Raw genomic sequence first — 20,688 nt, forward strand, 5'->3', positions numbered from 1 at the left:
TCAGCTAACTGAATTTCCAGAAATTTGATTGTTCACACAGATATATTCCAATTGAAACATTTATCATTTATCCCTACCTGATTTCAGAATCCAGAATTTTGAAACTGTCAGTATTCTTATATTTTTATGGCAATAAATTTGCATATGTTCAATAAGAATCCCTTCTTGTGACAGGAAACTACTGGAAATATTGATTATATTACCAAGGCTTTGACTGGAATGGCATGCTTGGGAGAAACATGCATGGGCTCAGATATGACCAGACAGCTTTCAAGAACTAAGCTGGATTTTCCGGAGCTAATAAAGCCCCTGGGAAATATCAGCCTGATACTTGCTTACAGAATCCCCAGCAGCCTTACCAGGTGAGTAAAGAAGGTACAGAAACCTAGCAATATGTGGGGGACCTCAAGAAAAAGAGGAATTCACCCATATGTATAGCTATTGCAGGTGAGGTCTGATGACAAGTATTTGGCTTTGTTTCTGGCCTTGAGGGGCTGTTAAAAAAAAGACCCCTTATATAAAGTACCAGCAAAGCAGGTTTTAAAGAGCCTATATGGTCAATTGCTATTCTTGTAGTACTTATGCAAATAATCAGGCCCAGTTTTTTTGAAACTGCAAACAAATTAATATTGATTTGGCTGTCTTTGGTAGAAATGAGTGTGAATACAGAAAGAAAATGTTTTGATAACTTACCTGAGTAAATATTAGATTTGAATACTGTTCATTAGAAACTAGACTAGTTCCTGATTTCTTCTAGTTTCCTACAATGCCTAGCTACAACTCTTCAAATGAATATTTTCATTTTTTCTCTAATCTTTCTGAGTTGGATATATTTGAGAATTTAAACTTTCCTTTTTCCTGAAGCCTGCAAACTAAATATGAACAGCTTGATGTAAACGTCAGAGAAATCACAACAGCTCTTACTCTATCTAAAGATGCTTCAAGCTTGACATCTAGAAATCTTCTTGACTGGCTATTTTCAGAACTCAGAAACTGGTTTCCAATTTGGTTCAATTACTAACCATTGTTTTTCTTTTGTTTCCATATAAAGCCCTCTTATTAAATAACTGATTACTGGAACAATAGGCCTAACTTTGAGAACATACCTGGGTCATCACTTCCTGAAAGAGTTTAATTGAACTGAATATAAGGACTAAGACTGGTTCAACAAGATGAAACCATCTACCAACTCAAACTTTAAGGTATGAAACTTCACATAAGTTTCGGAAGAGGGACTATAAGGTTTAAGGGCAGTTTGCCCCAAGATGGGCCACCTTGGCATGAATGTTATTTTGAGTTCAAAGCAATCAAAACGTAGCAGATTCAGGAAAACCTTTTTATCTTCCCTTTAGCTGCCTGCCTATACCAGGAAGAGAGCTATTACCAGAGATTCCTCTTTATCTAAAGAACTTACCTGTATGATAGGGTAACCTTTGTTTTCCAAACATCTCCTCTTGCCTTCCTATTAATGGCCATCCTCCCCTACCTCCTGTAGATCAAGATCTCATATAAGCCTCATGTGCCTTACTGTGTTTAGAATTTCATGTCTGAAATTACATTTTATCTTGGCCTGTTAATCTATCCCCTGTCAATTTGGTTCTTAGTCCAGCTGGAAGGACCTTGAACAGCAGAGAAAATCTTTCCTAATATAATCTTCTAAACCATCTTCCCTCATGACTCAGACTGAGTTTACAGTCTGCTTTAACTGTTCATCTGTTTTCTTTCCCATAGAAATGCCTCTTATTAAGTAACACGATTGCTTGTACCATATTGACCTAACTTTTGGAAGCCCACCTGTTACACAGCCTCCTGAAATGAAACACAACTGTTTAATTGAACTTACCTATTCTCAGGGTGATTGGGTGGCTCAGTCAGTTAAGCATCCAGCTTCAGCTCAGGTCATGATCTCACAGTTTGTGCGTTCAAGCCCCATGTTGGGCTCCTGTTGACAGCTCAGAGCCTGGAGCTTGCTTTGGATTCTGTGTCTCCCTCTTTCTCTGCACTTCTCCTGCTTACACACACTCTCTCTCTCTCTCAAAAGTAGATAAAAGTTAAAAAGTTTTTTTGAACTTACCTATTCTCAAGATTAAAAGACTGTTTCAGTGAGCTACAGAGCAATCTCTGTGAAAGTTATTGGGCAAATTTCAATGACAGGACAAAAGCAGAACAGAGTGTCCTGCCCCAAAGTAAACCTCTTTGGCATAAAGATTATTTTGAGCTAGTTACTTTTTAAATTTTTTAAGGTTTATTTTTTGATAGAGACAGAGCATGAGTGGGGGAGGGGCAGAGAGAGAAGGAGACACAGAATCTGAAGCAGGCTCTGAGCTGTCAGCCCAGAGCCTGACATGGGGCTCAAACTCACAGACAGTGAGATCATAACCTGAGCTGAAGTCGGACGCCTAACCAACTGAGCCACCCAGGTGCCCCTGAGCTAGTTATTTTTAAGACAATAGCAGATGCAGGAGGAAACCAGTAGAAGTAATCATTTTGTAAGAGTCATTGACATTTATAATGAAAATCTCCATTGATAAGGATGTCTCCCTTTATGGACCAGGAAGAGAAGGATGACTAAATCTCTAGAAACTCCTATCAACCATACCCTTGTTTATTCTGCTGTGACTGATAACCTCCCCTAACATCTTTTGTCTTTATCTAGAGGTGGTTTTTAGGTGGTAGTTTGAGTCATTCCAAGGAGTTACTCAGGTTTCCTTGGTATCTCCCATATATACAGGAGGGGTAGTCATGTTATTAAACTCTGTTTTCTCTTGTTAGTCTGTACTTTACTATAGGGGGTGGTATGGCCCAGCAACGAACCCAGAAGGGTAGAGCGAAAATTACTTTTCCTCCCCTACATAATGGACACTCAGACAGTATTACTCTTTCTTTCTGTCTTATGGAATCTTAGAGCTAATGTAATTAAATGTATGATTTCCAAAAATGTATCTTGATTTTATTGATATTCATTCACCTTTAGGGAAGATCTATCAGCCTTATCTCTGTGTTAAGTTGAAAGTTAATTAAAAAAAATAGTGCAAAGTATAACTCCTACCTATACAAATTAAGTTACTTTCAAGATATGGGAAGTTAGGTCTGATTGTATTTAAAAATGTGAACAATGTTTATGTAACTTTAGTTAGGCAACATCTGGAACTGATCTTCTGAACTTTGATTACCAGAATCAGCCTGATGAATCCCAGATGTTTAAACATGGCTGTGTTTCTTAGACTCACTGGATTATGAGAGTGAATACATGGAAGGAAGGGAAACATTTACAAGAACTAGGTGTCAAAGTGGCCAAAGGGGTATTTGGGTGTTGGCTTAGTTACAGGGGTAGGGGTGGTTACTTCTAAATGAACATCCCCCTTTAAAGTTTAATACATGTTATTTTTAAAAAATGTCCAATATCTGATAACCTCTATAGTATGTATTAATAACTTTCCTATTTGTTCCTGCAAAAGTGTATTTTTGTGCATCTACTATAAAGTTTTGTGGTTAGAAAAACAAATAATAAACATTCTCTGCCTATGAGTCACTCAGTTTAGTAAAGGAAATGGGTATGTGAACAGTAATTATAACTGATGTATTAAAGGACTGAGTACAGAAAGTAACCAACAATGTCAAGGAAGGTAGGACAGTTTCAAAGAGAAGGAGACTTGGGACTCAGGATTTCTGTACATTATTTCTACAAGCTGTATTTAGCTGTGCTAATATAACTTCTACATAATTATATGTCCATTAGATTATGGGACCATTCATCCTGTCATAAAAATTATATTTAAAACAGCAATTTTTGAAATCATAAAACCAAAGTATTTTTGACAATGCAATCCAGGAACATAATGGTAAAACATGATTAGCAATCATATGGACTTCACATCATTTGGTAAAGGTTCTAGAAAAACAAATGTTTTAGCCTCTCTTTGCCACAAATTGTGCTTTTACATGAAGGAATGCCTTTTTCTTGCTCTCATGCTTACCCAATGTTGTGGACAGGAAAGTAAAATCAAGTGTTCTGAGTTCAAAATTGTTTTAGGAGCCTTAGGGGGAAATGTGTAACTCTTTTGTGACCTAGTTTAGTTTCCATAAAATCTCCATTTTTCCTCCCAAGTAAATATCAAAACTGAGTGAACAGAAAAATAGGAGAGGAACCCAAAAGCGCTATGGACAGCAATTTTGAAATCAAAACAAAACAAAAAACCCAAAACTAAAATGCGTTTGTATTAGCACAGTTTCAGAGGTAAAAGAGAGGGATTAAGTATAAAATAATAATGTGATGACAAGAATAGAAAGACTAGGGGCGCCTGGGTGGCGCAGTCGGTTAAGCGTCCGACTTTAGCCAGGTCACGATCTCGCGGTCCGCTAACCCCGTGAGTTCGAGCCCCGCGTCAGGCTCTGGGCTGATGGCTCGGAGCCTGGAGCCTGTTTCCGATTCTGTGTCTCCCTCTCTCTCTGCCCCTCCCCCGTTCATGCTCTGTCTCTCTCTGTCCCAAAATAAATAAACGCTGAAAAAAAAAAAAAAAAAAAAAAAAAAAAAAAAGAATAGAAAGACTAATTCTTATGCAAAAGTTTTCAATGAAAACTAATGGCACATCAGTCTCAAATGTACTTCAACTCCTTCCTTTTGCCAGCCTTGACTAGCAATTTCACAGTTTTATATTATATTCAAGGTCTCAATACCTACTTCTCTATCACTCATCAAATCTGAACTGCTCATTTAGTCTTGTAAATTGTTTCCTCTAAATTAACAAATCTACCTATGTCCACCTGCAGAGAACCCATAACAACGGACCCAGGCTTTTCTTTCTTTTTGGACAGTTTCCTGAGCCTTTTACTCTTTACCCAGAAAATTCCTATTGTGAAAAATTGACCTGACTAGATCCATTTCTAAAATAGAGCCAGAGTGGTCATTACAGAGAAACTGCTTTACACATCCTTTGTTTAAATTGGGCCAAAACCTTTGGACTAGACAAACTGGCAGATGTTAGAGAAGTCAGTGGGAGAATGGACCTTCTGATCACAAGACTAATCTTGTGGACCTTCTAAAGATGAAACCAGTAGCTAAAACCAGCACTCAATCAACAGATAACCCAAAGTAGTTAACATGTTAATAACCCACCAAAAAAATATTTCTGTACTTCAAATAATGGAAATGCTCCTTCTTTTCCCTCATAAAAAACCCTGGCTTTCACCCAATAAGTTGGACACTATTTGAGTTTCTCACTGAATCTGTGCTCCCCTTTAATCCCAGAATAAACACTCACTTGCCTCTCATTGTGGCTTTTTATTTTCAGGTTGACACTAATCTTTCAGTTCCTTAGAAAGGACTCCCTCATTCACTCTAGGGTTGGTAAAATCTGATAAAGTTTTGGAGGTGATGGTGGGTGGTCTGGAGCTGATGGCCAATAAAGAATTCTTGAGGATGTCTCTGGTGTGAAAAGGTGCTTTTATTAAATCACAGGGACAGGACCTGTGGGCAGAAAGAGCTGTGCTGGGGTCATAATATATACCTCAGGTTGGGAGGTGGTCAGGGATAGAGTAATTCTCTAAGGTATTTTGGAAGCAAGGTTTCCATGACCTTGAGGGGCTAGCTGTTGCTAGGGAAATGCCATTTATTATCATGGGACCCTTCAGATATATATGAGGGGGCCATAAGCCTGGAGTGTGATTGCCAGCATATATCTTGGGGGAACTGAGATAAAAGAAATTTCCAAAGAAATTGTTATGTGTTAAAATAGACTTACAAGATTCTCAAGATTGGGATAATGTTAAGCTGAGATTCTTTTGCTCCTTGCAAAGTGTCATCATCGAGGCAGCTGAGCTCCAAAAGAGAGGTCACTGCCTGTTTCAAGGACTTATCAATGGGTTATAGACAGTAAGGGAATGTAATTTTTCATTTGCTTTAGTTTCCCATATTGCCATGGCAAGCACTCAAGCCCCTTTCCTTTGTTCTTTGGTAGCCACGATTGTCTGAGGAATATCACACATACTCCACCTGGTGGTGGTGGTGGTGGGGTGCTCTGAGCCTGTACTTTGCTCTCAGCTTGCCCCACACTCCATCAAAATCCACTTGCTACTTATGTCTGTATTACCCCATCTCGTGGTCCCCATCACACCTGAAATGCACACTCAGTGCCTTTCTCACCTGACTAGAAGTTCCAGGAGAACTTCTTTTAGATCTGTACTCCTCATTTTATCTCCAGCTCATTGTACTCACATAGCAGATACTTGTTGAAAGGAATACATTCAATATCTTTATCACCGGAATAGCCTATGCCCTTATAATACATTGATCTATTTGGAAGGTACATTTTACACGTTGGTGCCTTCAACATACTGTTCTCTCTGTCTGGACTAACTTCTCAAAAATGATTACTTCTTCACCTTCAGGTCTCAGCTGCAACCCTACATCTTCATGGAGAACTTCCCTCATCTATCTAAAGGAGAGAGTTATTTTCTATTTATTTTATTTGTTTTCTTTATGGTGTTCATCACAATTTATCATTATATATTGTCATTTTTAAACCTATTCATTTGCTAACTTCAGGGCAGGTTTGGGTCATCCTGTGCCTAGCTGGGTGTTTCATACACAGGCAGATTCTAATTTTTCTTTAGTAAATAAATAGAAGTTGCGTATGTGAATGGTGAACATTTCTCTAAATATATTGCATATTTCTTAGGCACAGAGCTGTGGCTTTTCTTCACTGTTATTCTAGTATATAGAATGCTTCTTTATATAAATTAATTTTTTTAATTAAATTACCATTAAAATGTTTTAAAATCATCGAAAAGAAAATTTGCAATGTATTAGTCTGTCATTTACACTCAAGTCTAAGGGAGATGAATTGCATGTATAAGACAGGAAAAGATCAATTACCAAAACACAACTATGTAACTTCTATTTAGTAAAAATTAATAGCTGCTGTACAAGGTGCTATTGCCCTCTCTGAACAAGACAAGCCATCGACTCAAGGGTATTGTAATTGGGGTAGCCATCACTTTATCCTATGATGGAGTTGAACTTCTGTTTTCACCTATTAGGAGTAGCAGCAAATTCAGAATAATCCCTTTTCCAGAGGTCCCCTAGGCCAAACACTCAGGGCCAGACTCCCAGTGCTGCCCTTGGGAATATGTGCCTCAGATTTTCAATTCCGATGCGCAGAGCCTGAGGTCTTCAGTGATGTGAAAGCCTGTCCTCTCCTGAAGCTCCTGGGCAGGGTCACCAGGGACTTGTGAAGCCAGGGGCTAAGCTGCGTCATCTGTTAGAGCACTGCCAGGTGCATTGGGAAAACGCCTCTATAAAACCTTCTTTTACTCTACTGGCACAGTTATTTCCCAGGCCACAGGGGAGTGTAAGGAAAGATCGATCATTTTCTTTCTATCCTTCTAGGTTTCTGGCTGAGGAACTTTTTATAATAGAAGACTAACAGGAGAAAAAAATAAGTTTAATAACATGTATACCTTCTGTATATATGGGAGATACCCAGAAAAACCAAGTTAAACTACCTGAAATGGCCCAAACCACCACCTTAAATACTATCTCCAGTTAAAGACAAAAGAAAGATGTTATGGAGGGGAGGCCAGTTATGGGAGATTACCAGGAAAAGTGTAATAATAAGAGTCGGATTTGTTATGCAGATTTAAGTTGTCACCCTTTTCCAAGGAGAAGAGTTTCTGAAGATTTAGAGTGACCTTCTCTTCCAGATACCAAGAGGGAGATACCTTTATAAATGGAGATTTCCTTCATAAATGTAAATACCCCTTACAAAAGGGCAATTTACACTTTGTTTTCAGAGATTCTACTGATGCTCAAAATAATCTTTATGCCACAGAGGCATATTTTGGGGCTGACGTATCCCTGCCCCTTTCCACAGTTCCCAAGAGTGGGGCAGGATCGGAATGAGCATCTGCCGACTCCTAGGCTCAGATTCCACTTTCCCAATCCTGGGGCTCCTCTTAGTTTAAACTAAGAAATAGCTTTGTTCTGTTTCTTCTCCCAGGAAAATGGGGCCTCCCAGTTATACCAATATTTGTCAAGTAAAGCAACTTTTAGTAATTCTAAGTATATTTCTCTGGTGAGGATAGAAATGAGTTGGAGTTTGGAATGTACCCCATCTCAGCCACACACCCAGACTCTTCTGAAAGAGGTGGGCCTTATTTTTTTTTCTATTCTTTTCCCTACCCTTTAAAACATCTTTCTTGCTGAGGCAGAAAGGGGAAATTTCCCCAGTTTAATCTATGTTAGGACTATCTCAACATGTTAGGAAAATGAGATGTTTTGTAACAAATGAATTACTAAGGTAATAAATGATATGTGCAGAAGGGTACCAGAATATGCCACCCACAAATATGCCTCTTTGGCATATGGATTATTTTGAGTTAAAGGCCACTGAAAACCAGCAGAAGCAGGAGAAGCTCTAAAAACACAGCCTAAGTTTTCCTTTGATAAAAGAAATTTTCATTTGCAGAGATGTCTCCTTTTTTAACCACACTTTCTCTGCTCATCTGCCCTGACCTTTCTTCCTTGCCCAAAAGCCCCAAATCTGTTTACATTTGTTTAACTTAAAATAAACCCGTTTGTGTATATTTGTGACGCTAATATTAGTAAACTTCTCCTTGTTTTCTCTTGTTAACCAACCGATCTTTGGCTAGTCTAACTCCCCAAGCTGGACAATCTATGATGGATAGAGGAATTTTTTTTCCTCTCCTTTAGTAATTGGGGTAGGGAAATGACATTTGGTTGCAGGAAAAAGGATGATTATGGAGAAAATAACCCTGGAATTGAGAGGACAAAACTTGAGCCTGTAGAAATGTGACAGAGAACACAAAGTGAATGTCATAATCCAGGAAAGATAAAGCATGGGGTGTGACTTGGGAAGAAAGGACTGGAAAGTTAGTGGTGGAGACAGATCATAGACATCCTTGATTAACAAACTAAGGAGCCTCAAATTCCGTTGGGAAAAATAATTTTAAGGAGGCCTGTGGTATATATGTAAAAATGATGGGTTTGTTAGCATTGTTGGAAAATTAAAACGATGACGTTTTGGGATGATTATGGGGCCGTCCAGAGCCAACAGCTGAGAAAGAATTCTAGAAGACATCTTTGGTGCAAAAAAAGTGGTCTTATTAAAGTATGGGGACAGAACCCATGGGCAGGAAGAGCTGCACTGGGGTCATGACTGGTTATATACCTTCAGGTTGAGAAGGGATTAGGGATAGAGTAAATCCCTAAGGTATTTTGGAAGCAAGGTTTCCAGGACCTTGAGGGGGCTGTTACTGGGGAAACACCATTTATTATCCTTTAGTAAAACCTCAATCATGGGACCCTTCAGATGTATGTCAGGGGGCCATAAGCTTGGAGTATGATTGCCAACATATATCTTGGGGAGTTTAGATAAAGGGACTTTCTAAAGAAATTTTGGTGGGTGTCAGGATAACGTTAAGCCAAGATTCCCTTTTGCCCCTAGCAAAGTGTCATCATCCAGGCAGCTGAACTCCTAAAGTTTTCAAGGATTTGTCAATGGGCTGTAGGCAGTAAGGGAATTTAGTTTTTCATTTGCCTTAGTTTCCCACATTTCCATGGCAAGCACTTAAACCCCTTTCCTTTGTTCTTGGGTAGCCAGAAGTGTCCGAGGAATATCACACATATTCCACCTGGTGGTGGTGGGGAGGGTGCTGTTAGCCTGTATTTTGCCCTTAGCTTGCCCCTCATCAAAAATATTCTAGGATAGGAATTAATGACAACCTGATTGACTGATTGATATAAAGACAATCTTAAGCTCCATGCTCAGCACAGAGCCCAATGTGGGACTTTGTCCCACTACTCTGGGATCATGACCTGAGCCCAAATCATGAGTCGGACACTCAACTGATTGGGCCACTGGATGCCCCAATGAGAACCTAATTTAAAGTAGAAGTAGTGGGAAAGGAAATAAGAAAGATGCAATGAATTACAGAGTTAGAGTGACTGGTAGTGTTGAATCTGAGATGAGAGCAGGGTCAGAGTGGAGGAGATTGTATAGCACTTCCTTGCTGTCTCTGTGAGATTGCTGATCTGTAGAGTGCCAGCAACCAGTCACTTAATACCATCATGGTTCAATAGCAGTGCCTCATTCCCAAACTCCTAATCTGTTCAAAAATCTGCATGGAGCAGCATTCTAAATTAAGCTGGACCTCAAAGTTGTATCCATATCACCTGTGTGTCTGAGCATATGGCTTCCCCAGGTAGCATCATTCTTCTAAGCTAAGCCTTGGTCTGCCTGACCAAAGAAACTTTTTTTTTCTAAATAATTTTTTTAAGTTTATTTATTTTGAGAGAGAGAGAACACATGGGGCAGAGAAAGGAGAGAGAGAATCCCAAGCAGGCTCTGCAGGGTCTGCCCGATGTGGGGCTTCAACCCATCAAACTGTGAGATCATGACCTGAGCCCAAATCAAGAGTTGGATGCTTAAACGACTGTGCCACCCAGGTGCCCATGACCAAGGAAACTCTTAAAGAAAAATGGCACCAGATGAAGATTGAACTTTATGGAACAAAGTCATTCCTACAAGTATAATTAAATCCATTTATAAAGAGTGTATAATAATAATAATTATGCATATACTATGCTATTTCAACGGTTTTTAAAGTGATGTAAATTTAAATTAAGTAGATGACTAGATCTCCTATATACAAACAAGTTCAATTTCCATGAGCAAACAATGCTTTGTTTCTCTGACCAACAATTTAACAGATTTAACAGAATGAACCAGTTCTTTTGTGCTGTTCTGGCTGTAGGAATCCATGTGCGTAGGCGTGGACACAATGTACGTGTGCCATGCTGGCACAAATAAACAATATGGTTGCTACTCCTCATGGAGTTCATATTAGATACTTTAGTCAGTATTGTCCGTATTCAGAACTTTAAAAGGAACACAATACTTCTCACTGTGAAGCTCTTTTACAACTGAATTTCAATAAAAAATACAACTTTTTAATGATTCGTATGGACAGTCCAACATGGTGTTAGCCTTTATATAAGGGACATCTTAAAATTTTGTGTCTTTTCTCCCACCTCCTTGTATTTTAATAACAAATATGTTGTTACTTTCTCCCAATGCTACTTCAAATAATCAATCTGAGCTGTAGAAAATGCTGGAGAGTTTCACCTCAAAAGAAAATTTTTGGCAAGTTTTGAGTAAAAACAGAATTATAATAGAAACCACGATGCATACCTCTACCGCTGAGAGCAGACCTCATGTTTTTACAGTCACCCAGCGCTAATGCAGCAGGAGGGCCTTACCCTGGATTCTTTGTGGCTCCAGACTACTTTATTTCCTTTCTTCTCACCATAGGAGAATGTTTCCTTTTTCCCTGCATCTCAGGGCCTATGAGACAACATTAGCCCTTCTGGCTGTATATCTTTCTATTTGTCTTTTCTCTTTCTTCTGTTTAGTCTCTTATTTTCTTATTTCTGCTTCTGTGTGAACAAGACTGGATTCACTTTTCCCTTGAAAGCTGAGGGAATAATAGTTCCTAACCACTTTGAATACCTGTTATGTGCCAGATATTACAGGTGCTTTTCATCCTTTATTTATACTTCTAATAAAACAATCCTGTGAGCATTTTGTGGCTGTGGAAACTGAAGCTCAAAGACTAAAGAAAATGGTAAAGGTCAAGCAGTTAGTAGCCAAGTTGATGGAAGACCTGAGGACTGTTGCCTTCCAAAGGCTGCTCTCTCTTTACTATGTTAGGAGTCTACCACCTGGTCTAGCTTGGCATGACTTAACTTCCCAGGCATAACTTCTAGTGAGGACTATGGGACTTTTGTCTTTATGTAAAGATGAAGTTTCTTCTTTAATTTTGCTACCATGTCCAGACACTGTACCTACAACTGAGAACCCACTAGACTGTGTGTATTCTTGTCTGACTTCAAAGGTTCTGCTCTTTGCAACTTGTCATACTTCCTATCAGCATGATTGATCAGTTATCACCCATTCACCAACTGCTGGAAGCCAGAGTCAAGTTTGAATTTCAATGGCCAAATATTTTTGAAGTGCTTTCACACTTATAATTGGAACTTTCTGATTTACCTTAAGTACACCTCAGGAAAAACAGCTTAGAAAATAACAGCTAAGACAGTATCTACAGTCAGAATACAATTATAAGAAGCAAAACTCTAGTGTTTTGAAGCAGAGAAGGATTCAAAACAAAGAAGTAGTTCCTAGGAAGGGTCTCTTGGATTGAGCCTCAGACCAGCAACAAGGAACCCACCATCAAAGAAGCTGCTTCCTTTGCCGCAAGCAAGGGGTAGGAATCACAAGGCCACCACAGCACCTAGCAGTTGCTGCTGGGCACCCCTATTTTAGCAAGTGGGCACTGGAGCACCATTTCAAAAAGACTCAACATCTCCAGCTAAGACTGTCCCCAGAAAAGGGCAATACATTGGCTTTTACTCCACTTCCATCTTGTGGACTTTGCCTAAATCGATCTCATTGATAAACTGTATCTAAAACCCTAGTCACAAGGGAATTTGAAATATAATTTTTAGTTTTCTAGTTGTTTGGCAGAAACTGCTTTTTAGAAAGCACATGGAAAAGAGGACCAGTAAGCCAATTCTTCGTAGTCGACAGAGGCATATTTGTAAGGTTTGTTTTCTATTACAGTGAGATAGAGATGCCTATAATAACATAAGCTCAAAACACACCACATGAGCAACTCAATTGCTTTGATGATTAGTGTCCTGCTTTACTGGATGTGTACAAGTATTTATGTTTCATTGATGATATTATTTGACAAAGGTTTTCCTTTCTCAAATGCATAAATGAACTGTTAACTGGAGGGAATCTGTCTTAAACACTCTGACTCCAGGTAGAGGAATTCAAAGTGTAGAATATAAGCTCTACAATTGTTGTAGTATAGAGAGACTGGAAGACAATGGAAGAATGTCTCCTTGGAACATGCTTGGCCTGTGTTATATTTCAGAATAAATTAAAAAAAAAAACAGTATTGCTTGGAATCTAAAACCAATTCAAAGCAAGCTGATTAATTGTTGAGAAGGCATTGGATAGTGGGATCACTAAACAACAGGAACCTAAGGTTCATTATTTGTCTAAAGAGAAAAAGTTTTCTAGAGATTTCAAAAATAGTTACGGTAATGACACAATTCAAGTTGACGATAGAATGAAGATTAAGGTATAAACTTTTCATATCTTTAAATGATGCTTGAAACTAAGTATCCCCCTTAACCAATTTATTGCTGGAAATAGTTATAGAAATAAAAAGGGACATTTTATACATGAGAATTCTTTCTTTGAATTACGAAGTAGACTATAAACTAGTCATTGAAAACCACTTTATCAAACATACTGATGTTCCAAATGTAGTGAAAGAGACAAATCATCATTCTTCTTTGGAAAAAAAGTTAATCTTTAAGCAGTCTACATATATTACCAACTTTTAAAATCTGTATAAGGTAAAATTCTATTTTGGTTCCTTTAAATCCATCTTTATCTTTGTCTACTGTTTCTGACAGGGGTGGTGGGAAAGGTTCCTAAGGCTATTTTGTTCCATTTTTCTAAAGCACTTGTAAAAAGGTTTTCATTTTTGAGTTGCTATTAAATAACTACAAATATTTTAATTTTTTATCTACTTGGCTAATTGGTTTAAGAATTTGAGTCCTGGTATCAGCTTTAGCAACATTTTCTATGTAGCTCTCTTGAGGCAGGGAAACAAAAGCAAAGATTGACAATTGGGACTACAACAAAATAAAAACCTTGTGCACAGCAAAGGAAACAATCAATAAAACTAAAAGGTTACCTACTTAATGGGAGAAGATATTTGCAAATGACATATTCAATAAATGGTAGGCATCCAAAATATATAAAGAACTTATACAACTCAACACCAAAAAAAAAAAAAAAACAAAACCCAAACCCACTATTTCTCCAAAGAAGACATAAAGATGACCTACAGACATATGTAAAGATGCTCATCATCACTCATCAGGGAAATCTGAATCAAAACCACAATGAGATATTATTTCACACCTGTCAGGATGGCTAAAATCAAACACAAGAAGCAACAATACTGGTGAAGATGTGGAGAAAAAGGAACCCTCATGCACTGCTGGTGGGAATGCAAACTGGTATAGCCACTGTGGAGGTTCCTCAAAAAATTAAAAATAGAATTACCATATGATCCACTAATTCTACTACTGAAGAATAGTCAATTACCCAAAGAATGTGAAAACAGTAATTTGAAAAGATATATACACTCCTGTGTTTCTTATAGTAGTATTTATAACCACCAATTTATAGAAGCCAAGTGTCCACTGATCCACTAATAGACACGTGGACAGAGAAGATGTGAGATAGATTTTATATATATATATATATATATATATATATATATATATATATATATATATATTCATGTATGTATGTATATACATACATGAATGAAATCTTACCATTGGCAACAACATGGATGGATGAATCTAGAGAGTATAATGCTACGTGAAATAACTCAGAAAACACAGATACCATATGATTTCACTCATATGTGGAATTTAAGAAGCAAGACGAGACAAACCAAAAAATGGACTCTTAACTATAGAGAACAAACTGATGGTTACCAGGGGAAGGTAGGCAGGTGGATGGGTGAAGGGGATTAAAAGTACACTTATAATGAGCACTGAGTAATGTACAGAATTTTTACCTGAAACTAACACAATACTGTATGTTAACTAAACTGGAATTAAAAAAAGAAGAATGTGAGTCCTGGGAATAGGAGGACCCTGAACTCACCTGTGGACATGCCAAATTTAGAGGTACATAGAGAAGAATTTCCTCTAGGGAAAAACAATAACAAAATCTGGCTGGCAACTCCTATAAATTGAGGAAATGAGACCAAAACCCACATCAAAGTGGGTAGGAGAGGCTGAGACACAATCTTGCCATAAACTCTACCCCCCTCCCCCTCCACGCAGGAATGCACAATAGGGAGGGGATGCAAAACCCTGAGCTTCTTCCCGAGGTATAAAGGGTTTGAATCCCACATCAAATACCCCAACTTTAAAGATTTACACCTGAGAAATGAGCCCCTAAAACATCTATCTTTGAAAGCCAATAGGGCTCAGGTCCAAGGGGAGCATGGCTATACTTACAGGGCTCCTGTGCACAGACTCACCTGAACCAAGGTCCAGCACAGGGATAGGTGACTAAAAAGGGCCCAGATATTCTGTACCAGAGGCTTATTTGACTATCTTAAACCATTAGCCTGAGGGGTAGGCATCTAATTTAACACACATCTAGGTGCTTACTGAAATACTCTGCACAGATTGACTTCAGGTCACTGATATCTACTGGAAAGCAACTTGTACACTTGTCTGGCACCTTGATTTTAGCATCTGCCATTGAAGGGACACCTCTATATCACTTGGCTCTGGTGACCAATGGGGCTTACACTCATAGGTCCCACAGGACTGTAACCAATGGAAAAAGAGTTCTTAACTACATACCACCTGTAGGGCAAAGCAGAGAGGCAAGAGAGTGAGGGCTCTAATGTTTCTGTGAAAGATGCCTATTAGCTTATCATCATAGTTGTGGCCTGAAGAACAGCCTTCTAGTTAAACATACATCTGGGGATAATTACTGTCCTCTTCAGAGACTGAGGAAGATGGCAGGCACCCTATTTGGATTCCCCCTCTGCCTACTCCAGGTCACTGGTATCTCTGAAAAAGGAGTTTATGTATAAATCTGGTACTCCAGCTTTTGTGTCAGCTTCCCAGAGGACACATCCCTTGAAATCCTGGCTGCTTATGTTTATGGGTTTAATAGGACAGCAGCAACGTAGGAAACAGGTCTTAACTGGCTATTACCCCAAAGCTTAGAACAGAAGGAATAGACAGAAATGCCAATATCCCAGTCTTTTCCTGAAAGAGGTATATTTTTATATTTTCAATACTGCTGCCTAAGGGTCTGGCTTGTAATCAACCTGAATCTAGGTGCTGACTGTGATCCTCTCCTTTGGATATGTAGAGGTCTTGGTACACCCTCAACCGCTAGGAACCACTAAAAATGGCTAATAAAAGATGCTGCTTACACAATCGAAAATGTTTGAAAGACCAAGAACTAGGGCAGAGTTAAATAATAAGGTTCATCTCTTACAGGAGACCATTTCTTGGAGACTATGAGAGTTAGCTGTTTATCTAATGCATAGAAAACAACACAGAGAATTAAGGAAAATGAAGAAATAGAGGAATAGGTTTCAAATGGGGCAAAAAATAAAACCTCAGTAAAAGTTCTCAATAAAATGTAGGTAAGTGATTTACCTGGTAAAGAGTTCACCACAGTGGTCATAAAGATGATCACTGACCTCAGGAGAAGACTGAATGAACAAAGTAAAAATTTCAACCAAGAGAAAATATAAAAAAGTACCAAATGTAAGTCACAAAGCTGAACAATACAATGACTGAAAGATACAATAAAGCAGATAAGATAATGCAGAGGTAAGGATCAGTGAACTCAAAGATAAGGATATGGCACTCACCCTATTAGAGCAACAAAAATGTTTTTAATGTTTTTTTTTTTTTTTTTCTGGCAAGAGGGGGAAGGAACAGAGAGAGAGGGAGAGAGAGAATCGGCACTAACAGCGCAGAGTTGGACGTGGGGCTAGAACTCATGAACCATGAGATCATGACCTGAGCTGAAACCAAGAGTTGGTCACTTAACCAACTGAATGACCCAGGCTCCCTTGGGCCCTTAAATTTTTAAAAAACATGAAAAAGAGTAAAGATTTACTTAAGGGACTTATGGGACAGTATAGGTGGGCCAAATTTGCACTATGTAAGGGACGCTCATGTATAATTTATATATTATTAATAATTTACGAAGCTAGCATGAAGGTTAAAAGACAAAAGTACACAAGATTTATTTAATCACAATAATTTGTTAACGTACACACAAGCTAAAATGACTGAAATTGTGACATCAAAAACATAAAACATGAGGGAAGGGACTAAATATGTAGAACTTTAGAATGCATTTAAACTAAAGTTGTTATCTTTAAAATAGATTGGTATAGATGTAAGTTATATTTTATGCAAACCTCAGTTTTTTTATATAGCCACATTGCAAAAACCTAAAGTAGATACACAAAAGATAAAAGAATCTAAGCTTACCAATACAGAAAATTATCAAATCTTTAATGAAAAGAGCAAAAAAAAAGAAAAATTCTACACCAGCTAGAAATTAATTTAAAAAATGGCCTTGAGTACATATCTAACAGTATTTAAATGAAAATGGATTAAATTTTCTAATGACCAGACAGAGTAAGTAAATGGTAAAAACAAAAACAAAAAGACCTATTTATATGCTACCTACAAGAGACTCATTCAGATAAAAGGACACACAGACTGAGACTGTAAGGATGAAAAAGGTATTCCATGCAACTGAAACCCAAAGAAAGCAGGAGTAGCTATATTTAGCTACAAAATAGACTTTAACACAAGGGATGTAATAAAGAAGGTTATGATATAATGATAAAGGGGTCAATCCAAAAGGAGGACTTAATATTTATATTTATGCATCCAACATAGGAGCAACTAAATACATAAAGCAAATATTAACAGACCTAAAGGGAGAGATAGATCATCCAGACAGAAAATCAGTAAGGAAGCACTGGTCTTATACAATGTGTTATATCAGATGGATTTAACAGACCTATACAGAATATCCCATCTAAGAGCAATAGAATACACATTATTCCCAAGAACATACGGAGCATTATCTAAACTATATGCTAGGCTGAAAAACAAGTGTTAACAAGTTTAAAATCAAAATAAGAATCATTTGGATCATGATGTATGAAACAAGAAATCAATCACAAAGAAAATCGGCAAATTTACAAATATGTCAAACATGCCACTATAAAACCAATGAGTCAATCAAGAAATCAAAAGAGAAATCAAAAACTACCTTGAGACAAATGAAAAATGAAGTAAACCTATCAAAGTTTATGGGACACACAGAAGCAATTCTAAGAAGGAAACTCATAGCGATAAGTGTCAATATCAAAAGAAAAAAAAAAACCAAGGTGCTTTACACTGTAAGGAACTATAAAAAAAAAAAAATGAATCTTGAAGTTAGTAGAAAGAAGGAAATAAACATCAGAGCAGAAATAAATGAAACAGAGAGTAAAAAAGACAACTAAAAAGATTAATAAAATTATCAGTTTTGAAAACATAAAATTGACAAAACTTTAGACCCACAGAGAAACAAAAAAAGGGGGACTCAAATAAAATCAGAAACAAAAGAGGAAATTTTACAACTGGTACCACAGACATACAAAGGATAAGAGACTACTATGTACTATTACATGTCAACAAATACTAACCTACACAGAGAAATAGGCACTTAGACAAAATAAGAAGACAGAGAAATTTATCCCAAAGAACAGGATAAGACCAGGGCCAGAGATCTAAGCAAAACGTATAAGTAACATGCCTCATGGAGTATTCTTTTTAATTTTTTTTAATGTTTGTTTATTTTTGAGAGGGATAGACACAGCGTGAGCATTGGGGGTGGGGGGACAGAAAGAGAGGGAGACACAGAATTTGAAGTAGGCTCCAGGCTCTGAGCTGTCAGCACAGAACCTGACATGGGGCTCAAACCCATAAACTGAGAGATCATGACCTGAGCCAAAGTCAGATGCCCAATCAACAGAGCCACCCAGGCACTCCACCTCATGGAGTATGATAACATATTGAAAGCAATGATCGTAAGGATACTTACTGGAATTGAGAAAAAAGTGGAAGACACAAGTGAGACCCTTAACAAAGACATAAGGAATAACAGCAGAGATAAAAGGCTCAGTAAATGAAATGAGAAACATGCTTGATGGAATGAAGAACAGTCTAGAAGCACAGAGGAAAAAATCACGTAGAAGATAGAGTAATAGAAAGTAATAAGGCTGAACAAAAGAGACAAAAAAATTGTGCCAAAGAATAGACTTAGGGAACTCTGACTTCATCAAGTGTAATATTCATATTATAGGAATCCCAGAAGAAAAGAAGGGACAGAAAGTACATTTAAAGAAATAATAGCCAAAAAGTTCCTTAATTTGGGGAAGGAAACAGATATTCAGATCCAGGAGTCCAGAGAATCCCCATAAAAATCAACAAAAGCAGATCCACACCAAGACATATTGTAATTAAATTTGAAAAATATAGTGATGAAGAAAACATTTTAACAGTAGCAAGACAAAAGAAGATACTACATACAAGGGATCCTCCATAAGACTAGCAGGAGAATTTTCAGCAGAAACTTTCCAAGCCAGAAGGGAGTGACATGATATATTCAAGGTGCTGTATGGGAAAAAATCTGCAGTCAAGAATATCTATCCAGAAAGGTCATCATTCAGAATAGAAGGAGAGATAGAGTTTCCCAGACATACAAAAACTAGAGGAATTCATGACCACTAAACTAGCCCTGAATGAAATTTTAAAGAGGATTGGTTGAGTGGAAAGAACAGACCAAAAGTGATAGTATAAATGTAGGAAACACAAAAGAAGTAAACATGAATATTTATGTAAAATATCAGTCAAGGAGCCACAAAATAAAATGATGTAAAATATGATAACATATACATAAAACATGGGGAGGAGAGGAATAAAGAATGTGTTCAAACTTAAATGACCATCAACTTAATATAGACTGCTATATGCAGAAGAGGTTATATACAAACCTATAGGTAAGCATATTTCAAAAGCCACTAATATATATGCAAAGAATGAAGAGAAAGAAATCCAAATATATCACTAACGGAAATCAGCCAACCATGAAAGAAAGACAAAAAAGGATCAAAGAAAAATCTTCAAAAACAACCACAAAACAAATAACAAAATAACAATAGACACATATCGGTAATTACTTTGGGGGTGCCTGGGTGGCTCAGTTGGTTAAGCATCTAACTTCAGCCTAGGTCATAATCTTACCATTCCAGAGTTTGAGCCCTGCGTCAGGCTCTGTGCTGACAGCTCAGAGCCTGGAGCCTGTTTCAGATTCTGTGTCTCCCTCTCTTCCTCTGCCCTTCCCCCACTCACACTCTGTCTCTATCTTTCAAAAATAAACATTAAAAAAATTACTTTGAACGGAAATGAAAGAAACACTCCAATCAAGACAGAGGGTGACACAATGGATAAAAAAAAGACCAATGTATATGTTGCCTAAAGGAGACTCATTTTAGATCTAAAGACACCAGTAGATTGAAAGTGAGGGGATAGGGAAATATCTTTCATATCAATGAATGTCAAAAGAAAGCTGGTGTAGCAATACTTATGTTGTACAAAATAGACTTTAAAACAAAGACTGTAACAAGGACAAAGAAGGACTCCATCTAATCATAAAGCAGACAAATTCAACAAGAAAACATAACAATTATAAATATTTATGCACCAAACATAGAAGCACCCAAATACATAAAATAATAACAAAATCACTAATCAATAATAATACAATAATAAGGGACTTGAATATCCCACTCACAACAACGGAAAAATTATCAAAACAGAAAATCAAGAAAACAATGGCTTTGAAGGACACGCTGGAAGACATGGATTTAACGGATATATTAAGAACATTCCATCCTAAAACAGCAGAATACACATTTTTTTTTCACATACACACAGAAAATTCTCCAGAATAGATCACA

The 20,688-nt window shown here is 37.5% G+C and overlaps 2 long non-coding RNA genes across 8 annotated transcripts in view; one reads left to right on the forward strand and one right to left on the reverse strand.

The window, feature by feature from the left end:
* The window catches only part of LOC109496163, a 237,489-nt gene that overhangs the window by 197,323 nt on the left and 19,478 nt on the right, over nt 1–20,688 (forward strand). For all 7 annotated transcript variants that reach the window (XR_002152042.2, XR_006592380.1, XR_006592383.1 and 4 more), the window contains 2 exons: nt 175–362; nt 1,052–1,202. This is a non-coding gene — a long non-coding RNA (uncharacterized LOC109496163). The remainder of the gene's footprint in view (nt 1–174; nt 363–1,051; nt 1,203–20,688) is intronic.
* The window catches only part of LOC123383074, an 89,052-nt gene that overhangs the window by 10,112 nt on the left and 58,252 nt on the right, over nt 1–20,688 (reverse strand). The window lies entirely within an intron of this gene.

Source organism: Felis catus, chromosome F2 (assembly GCF_018350175.1).
Source record: "Felis catus isolate Fca126 chromosome F2, F.catus_Fca126_mat1.0, whole genome shotgun sequence".
NCBI lineage: Eukaryota > Metazoa > Chordata > Mammalia > Carnivora > Felidae > Felis > Felis catus.